Here is an 8729-nt window from a genome sequence, read left to right as displayed (position 1 = left end):
AAAAATCGAGATTTATCCCTAAACCAAGTTTTTACTGCACAAGGAAGTGCATAAAGAACAAAATATGGGGATTCTTTTGAGACTGGGGAATTATCAATCGGCTCATGCACTGTATCAGGAATAGGCAAGTCCTCTGGGTATTTGGATGCAAAGTGATCCAACAAAATTTGAGAAGCACACAATTCTAACCCTATATTAGGCAACTTTTGAAAGTCTAGGGGTCTAGAAACAACCTCTAAGTCGGGTGAATGATTTTGTGAGGTAGATTCATCTATGAAAAATTATCCCCGGCAGCGGCACCAAAAATTGATAGGATATAGGAATACCCTATATGTATAATAACCGCAATCGCACGGTGTCTACAATGTAGACAGAGGCAAGTACAGGTCGTTCCCATGAGGAGCAGTGGAAATACGTAATCAATATCTCTAATGGTCTAACAAATAAAGATGTTTTTGGATTTTTGAAATAATAAAGACGATGAGAAAAATAAACTCAATTAACAAAACGAGTCAAATGGGAGAGTTGGTAACTAGGGTTTAATGTATCCACCACTATTTCTATTCAAATACTGAAATGAAACATAATTCATGAATTATTTATTGTTCGTTCTATTGACATCACCTATTATATATATTAGAGTCGCAAATATCACTCGGGCGCCCTAAACATGGCACATCAAACGACTAAACCAAAGCATGCACCATCAAATTGCATTAGCGAGAAATTTATACGAAACTAAATACAGGTTCTCAAATAATACCTGACTATTCTAAGCATATCCCATCAAAGGATTTAACCCAAACATGGAATATCAAATAAATAGACAAATATATTTTCGATCCTAACAATTATGCACAAAAGTTATACGAAGCCGGTGAAGCAACAACTCATATTATCATTAAATCAATATATAAAATCATGAAATTATTTATTCAAATCAAAATGGTCCATTGCTATATAATCCAATCAATCAAAAATGGCCTAATAGTCATGTAGTTTCAACCATAGAAACCCTAGTTACAAAATAATTAGCGAGATATGGTTTTCTCAAAAACCATAAACAAATATATTAAGTATTCACTAGCTAATCGAAATAGAATTGGAAAAACGGAAGAAAGCAAACCCTTCTCCGTCTCTAAACGGAAGAAACCAAACCCTTCTCCGTCTCTCCTTCACGGCTCTGTAGCCGCCTCCCTTCTGGTCGTCTCCCAAAACCGGCCTCCTTGACTCCCTTCTGTTCGTCTCCCAAAACCCGCCTCCTTGAAGATTTTCAGTTTTTTATTATTTCTTTCTTCCTCACGCCACAAATGTATTACCAACGAATGAGAGTGTGCCACATCACCCTTCCAGCATCACTTATCTAAGGTATGAAATTACTTCCTGCATGTGGATGCATGAAAGTATATTCTTGCCTTATTTGTGGGATCCACGTACCCAGCTTCCTTTGTGTTCCTGCCGAATTGATTGAATCACCATTCGTGCCTTGACTCTCTCCAGAACTCAAATGGCAGCAACACCAGTCTAGTGCTCTTCTCGTCTTCTCAGCAACTTCGAGGCACAATTTCAGGTCAAATAAACGCGGCCACAGTCACCTCAGTAATCCATCGTTGTCCCCATTAAATCGATACCACCATCGTCAGTCGAGTTCAGAAGCTCTTGAGCATCACCAGCTCTTTCCTATACTCCGACCATTCCTTCCTAAATCCAACACATCAAACTCCCCTTCTGCATCTCGTCATCACTGGTTGCAGGGCTCAACCAATTATTCACTCGAGCACAAACCTATGTTGACAGATCCAACAATGAAGCTTCGACTTTCTCCCCTTCAGATCCAATCCCGGAAGACAGCAAATACTCTGACTGATCATTTGTAATTACAATTACAACCACCACGTGCCATCAAATAGCCCTTAACGTCTTTGTTGCTGCTTCATGTCGATGATGTTTCCAACAACAAACTGAACCAAAACTCAACTTCAAAACACCATTAGACTCAGCCAATTAACACGCACCATTACTCCAGCAACAGTGTCACCTCTTGTAGCCTGAATTCGCTGCATCTCCATCGTTGCTGCTCAAAACCAGCATCACTTCAATCTTCCCTGTCATATCGTCACGGCATCCAGCAAACACCAATCTTTTCTTAGTACTTCCAGTCGACATTTATCTCCAGCACTGCCAGATAGCATTCACTCGGCCAACATTTCTATTGTAAATTTCAGACCGAACACAACCCAACTCTTCACTGATTAGAACTCCATGCAAAATCAGCCAACATAGCCATACCATGACAGAACTTTCAAATCCATTGTTTCCAGCCAACATCACCAGCTAAACAAATACATTTTTAGTCGGAAGCTTCCATTTCATCTTCTTTCCTGATTCGAAAACTGACCGTAGGACAAGCTTTAACCAGTTCAACATGATCGAGCCAGCTAACTCACTTCGAACAACAACCCATAATACCCTGGAACCCATTATAGTTGCCAACCCATACATCTCCACTTCCTTGTCTTCTAAATATCATCATCAAGATCGGTGTTATTGATGCAGGAATCCGAAATATCCATCACTGCCTATAAGATTTGGTTTCACAACTGCTTGAATGAGATCGAGACCAACCCACCACGTCTGCTGCTCGGAGAAATCCATTTAGACACCACCAGCTCCCATTAGGAAATTAAAGTTTCTTTTGTTACGTAAAGAAATGAGATTCCACTTCCACAGACTGTGTTGATAGGAAGGCACGTGCCACTTCTTGCTCTTAGTGCTTGACACGGAAGAATATGAGACAGCTTAAAATAATTAGTCATAGTGGGCTCTCTCTCTCTTGATTTGAGTAGTAGCTATGTAGATCTTCATGTTGCGAATGACTCTTTAGCTTGTAGCTTAGCCACGTTTCCCATTTTGGTGCCAGTGATTGAATTTACTCTTCAAGCTGCAAATTTTGGTGTTCAATACTCGAATGATTGAAATCCCTTGTACTTTCTACAAAAGCAGTGCTTATCAACACTCCGCACTTATTTTTTTTTTTTGCTAGTGCTCGAGCAAAACAAAAAAAAATAGACCCATTCAACAATTGGTCATGTGTAAAACCTCAAGACCCGCTCCACAGCTGGTCTTAACATGATAAGAAAATAAGAAATAGACCCACTCAACAGCTGGTCATAATAATAAAAAAAATTTTAAATTTTTTTTTATATTAGACCCGCTCAACAGCTGGTCATAATATACCTACAAACCTACAATAGACCCGTTCAACAGCTGGTCAACAGTCCAACTACAAGCATGGATTACCATTCATAGTAGGACTTGCTTCTATTAGTGAACTGATAGATCCCAAATTTTATTTAGAAACTGATAGAGTACCATTTCTCATAATTAGAACCATTAATTTATTGAATTAGAAATGAAGTTAAATTGTAAAGGTAATTAAGATAATAGTTCGACCATTAGTGTTAATAGTAATAAATGATAATAGGATTACTAATAATCATAGCAAAAATAATATTGACACTTATCTTATAGTATTGTATTGAACTTTATCTAATTAAAAATCTTATTAGTAAGTGTATAACGATAAAAGTAATAATTAGGATCAAGTGGCTGTATGAAATTGTTAGTAATTATCCACAGTCATATTTCATAAATTAAATAAAATTAGAAATATTTTCTTGTGCATTGAAACCAAATAGATAATATAAGACATATCACGTCAAGACTTAAAAACGTGCGGACCAAATATCTTAATAATCTTATACCCAAATCATTTTTAGTTCGGGGACACATTTGATTTAATAAATATACGTGAAGAAATAATAATAGTACTTGAATGCTTAGTATAAAAAAAAAATAGACTTGAAAGTAAATAAATTCGTATATTAATAGGAATTTACATTAAAGACTATTACACTACATTTATAATTTTATGCAGACTCAAATTGAAATAATATTAAGCTATCAATGCTAATATTTAATTAGATAAATATATATATATATATATATAGTATACAGACTCGATATGATTAGGTAAAACCAATTATAGTCATACTTAGAAAATTAAAACTTAGTGTACCAACGAGGCTATAAACAAATTAATAACGATAATAATAAAGATATAGAAAATAGTAACACTACTGGTAATAGTTTTTCAATAATTTTGTTGATAGCAAATTTATAGTAGATAATAATATTTGAAAAATTTATATATAGTATAATAGTAAGTTAAAATATCAAATATTATAGATTTACGTGAAAACAAATTTGGAGTAGCTATATGAATAAACCTATAACAAATATTGAACTACGTCAAATTAAGAAATTTTTAAATATTAGACTATATTTTTAGCGTGAAGAGCCTAGACTTACTTATCTGTTAGAATCAACTTCACCATAGTGAGCTTAGAGACAATCATATTATGAATTAGAAAATTAGTTTATTGAACCTAGAGCTACAAATTATAAATTTTAGTTGTAGAAACCCAAAAAGGCTTGTGTTTCTTTCCTTGTTGTTTTGACTCATTTAAAATGAGTTGTTTTCTTTTCGTGCGTTTGTAAGTATGAGCAGTACTTGCACTTAGTTGAGAGATAGTGTTTTCTTATAAGGTGAGGAGTTCTGAAGACCGGAAAGGCCGGTACGATTTTCGAGGACGAAAATGTTATAAGGTGAGGAGAATGTAAATACCCTCAAGCTCGTCAACGTTATTTGACTGGTGTAGCGATGATCAAGAGACGATTAAAGCGCTAACGACTTGATTAATTTGAGACAAACATTAATTAATAAAATTTAATCTAATAACGATCTAGATACGAAATTAGTACCATCGAATCGATCACGAAAAATTACGCAAAATAGACTACTCGAACGTGTCATTCAGACACTGGACGAAGAAGATATCATTAAGTATGAAGGAGTAAAATAGTAATTAGGCCGTACACCGCTTGGATGCCCATATCAATCTTCTGGGTGCCTAGAGTATTTTCATTGGCCTTATCACCCAGACGTGTTGCAGAGAAATTCATTTCTCTCTTTTCTTTCTCTTTCATCTTCTTCTTTCTTCTTCTCTTCCCTTCTTCTATGTTCTTCGTCTGTTGGCGATTTTTAGAATCAGTTCATGATTCTGAGTTGATTTAAAGCTTGTAGAGATCGAAGGTTAATTGATGGTGGTAATTCTGGTTGATCTGGTGAAATCAAACCCAGCAGAGAAGGTAAACAAAGATTTAATTTAGGGTTTCTGTTTAATTGATTTTCTTTATGGAATGGAGAGCGTTTTGATGTTTTAATTCTTGGGTTTGTTGTTAATTAAGTTAGACATGATCGTGTAAGGTTTAATTCCAGTTTCATAGAGAGTTAGGGTTTGTTTGTTATAAATCTATTAGAAATTAGGGTCCATGTGAATTAGGGTGTTTGAATTGGAATCAGCAGATGGAGAATATGAATTGGTTTGTAGGGATTGAAGTTGGGTGTTGATTTAGGGTTTTACAATGAAGATTTAGAAATCAGGGTTTGAGTTTACAATTGAGGATCAGTTGAATGGTGCTGGAAAGAAGAAGAATTGGTGATTTGGATTTGATTAATGGTGACATTTAATTACAGAATGGAAGGGATTGCAATTCAAGGGTGGTCTGAGTTGAATTGAGGTTGTGTTGTGGTTCAAGTTATAGATATTGCAGGTCTGGTGGTGATGGTGGTGTTGATTAATGCAGTGAGAGTTATGTTAGAACTGATGTTGGCAGTGGAGTTGAACTGTGGGTGTGGCTGATATGGAATGCAAAGTTGAGTTGGTGGTGTATTGGGTGATTGTAGGATGCTGGAGTTGTAGGTGTTGTTCAATTGGTAACAATGTTGGTGGTTCTGTAGCTGTTGGTGATTAGATATGGAGATGGAGACGATTTCAGGTGGAAGATGCATGTGAAGTTTTTTAAGTGTGAGTTGCTGCCGGAGACAAAGAATGGAGCAAGGTGGTGAATCTGTAATGAATTGCAGGTGTTGATGAAGAAGTTTTATTAATGGTGGTTTTCTTAGCTGAGCTTGGAAATTTGAGATGTTTATGCATTACAGAGGAGGCCTAAGATGTGATTAAAATAAGATGAGAAGAATGGTGTTGCAGACATGAAGATGAAGAGATACTGATGATTGCAGGTGCAAGCTGAGCTGAAGTTTAGATGTATGAATTATGAATGTGTTAGCAAGTGCATGTGAAAGAAGATGTCGTTGCTGTTGTTGTGTAGAATAGTGGGTGGACATATGAAGTGTGGGTTGTGAGTGAATTACATGTGATATGAAGAACTAGTATGGATTCTAGCTAAAGAAGTGGATGTCTGAATTGTTAGAGAATGATGTGAGGTTAGCAGAATTGATTGAGATTCAAGTTCAAGTTTAAGAAATAAGGGTTGTAATTAGGTTAAGTTGTAGAGTTGCATTGAAGTTAGAATTGTAATTTTTGGTTCATGTCTTGGCATGTTTTGTATTGCATCTTGTTTGTGCAGTAGTATTCTTTGGCCCGAGCAATGGCTCTGGCCTGTGCAAGGATTTTGACCTTGAGCTTTTCAGCTTAGTCAGAACCTGACTGACCTAGCTTACCCTTACTTAGATATCTGAGTGAGTTCAATCGTTTTGGCTCACTGAGTTCCCTATCTTGACCCGAATTGACACAGTTGACCGATTTGGGCCTGACCTTTTGACTTTGACCAGTTGACCTGGCCTTGGATGTTGACTGTTAATCGACTCTTTTACAGGCTTGACCGTTAGTTGACCGAGTTGGATCAAACCTTGTGTTAGTGGGCCGAGCTTAGTGGACTTGGGCTTGGGCTTAGGCCTAGTTTTCCCATGTTGATTGTTTGGACCCTTTATAGTCCGAACTAGCTTTTGGTTCCTTCTACAAAGTTGTAGATATTCATAAGAAATACCTGATGGACTATAGAACCAACCTAATTGGATTAGCAAAACATTGGAAGTGTTAAAGATAGATAATGAAAAGGTGTACAATCATTAATGGGCTTAGAACCATTAGATAGTTCACTTAGCTATAACTAGAAAATTGTATGACATTGTGTTATGAGCCTTGTATGAGCCTTTTGGCTAATCTTTAGAGTGCTTGTGTGATTAACAGTTAGTCGTTATTAACAACGATCGATTCAAAGGATGATCCAGTGGATTGAACATCTCGAGGTAGGCGAGAGTTGTCATCAAAAGAGGTGGGAATCAATAACGAACTCTCTTGTATTCATTATTGTTTTAAAAATCTATCTTTTATGAAATGCATGCATGTCTTTGTTACTATATGATATGTGTACGCATGTATTATTTGTGTGTATTACAAACTAGTTCTCTTTTACATTTTGGGATGAACTTGGATCTTTAGAAACAATTAATATCTGTGTTTTGGGTGTATTTACTTATTTTCCAAAATGTGATTCTTTCGATTGACTGGAAAGCGGTTACAATCTTTATTTTCTTGTTAGCATGAAAGGGAGAAGTTTTACTTTTGATTGGTGTGAGATGTGTGCTCCCAAATGTTATATCTATTTATTGCAAACCTAGATAGGCCTCGTTGGGCTGAATATTATACAGGTCTGGTTTTAATTTGGCCATTATACTTTCCCTATTTCTGTATGGGGGCAACGCATGTCACATACATGAATGTTTACTGTTTCTTTTAAATTATTTTCAAAAGCTATTTTATTATGTTTTGGTGTTTAGAGAGGATAATGTTGAGAATATTATATAAGATTGTTGGATTTACACGTGGGCGGATTGTGTGATCTCCATGGTGTAAGGACTTCGGTCGGATATAATGTTGTTACCATTTGTTTTCTTTGAATACTTGATATGTAGAGTGCGCGTAGAATGAGATACTGGTAAGGTACATATTGTTTTCTTTGAAACCTCATGGGCGCTTTAATGATCATTGAAGAATCCGCAACAGTCATGCCTTGTTACTCCGAAGGAAAACGTTGCTCAACTATTATTTATGTTGTGAATGTGTGTCGATTATTGGTTGGTAAAAATTTATATTTTCAGTACTACTTATTACTTTAATATGCTTTACAGTTTTTCCGTTTTTATCGGTTTTTACTAAAACCTGCATTGTCTTTAAATCATTTTAGTGATTACTTGAAAGTTAATTGTTATTTCTTCGGGGCACCCCTTTTAGGGATGATGTGCTCACCCATTTCCACTTTCAGTTTCAGAGACAGATTCAATTCAAGTGGTGCATGTGGCGATGAAAGCTTCGAGGAGTTGGTTTCGTTAGTTGGTTTAGCTTCCGCTATGTTTATTTTGTGTTTATATTCTATTTGTAAATCAACTCACTATTGAATATGTATCATATGAGAGGAGTTCTTGTAATTATTTCAAAGAGGGTTTAGATTCGAGTAAATCTTTGATTAGAACTTCTTTCTTACTGTTTAAATAGATGTTTTAGATCGTTAGTGCCTCTTTTTATAGTTAATCTCTTGGATTAGTCAGCTGCTAGCTTAGGGAGAGCTACAACCACTCCCCCTTACACAATGATCCGAAAACCATATGTATATGTAGTGTGAACTACATTATTTTTTCCCCTTTTTGTCAATAAAATTGGCAAAGGTACAAGAACGGGATCATAATGAAATTTTCACAAGAGACATTTCATAGACTAAAAGAAAAATACATACCAACTTAATTTAGATGCAATCATAAAGCTGAAGCTAAATGCATTCATCAAGGAGTTTTAAGATACAAGATA

At 35.8% G+C, this 8729-nt stretch overlaps 1 long non-coding RNA gene across 1 annotated transcript; it reads left to right on the top strand.

Moving 5' to 3' along the window:
• The first annotated feature begins 5030 nt into the window (after positions 1-5030).
• Positions 5031-8417, top strand: LOC113286239. The gene is made up of 3 exons (XR_003329187.1): positions 5031-5211; positions 7116-7200; positions 8191-8417. It is a non-coding gene; the product is annotated as an uncharacterized LOC113286239 (long non-coding RNA).
• Positions 8418-8729: the final 312 nt, after the last annotated feature.

This window comes from Papaver somniferum, chromosome 1 (genome assembly GCF_003573695.1).
Source record: "Papaver somniferum cultivar HN1 chromosome 1, ASM357369v1, whole genome shotgun sequence".
NCBI classification, from domain to species: Eukaryota; Viridiplantae; Streptophyta; class Magnoliopsida; order Ranunculales; family Papaveraceae; genus Papaver; species Papaver somniferum.
Note: the sequence above shows the minus strand (reverse complement) of the source record. Positions and strands in the feature narration are given on the sequence as shown.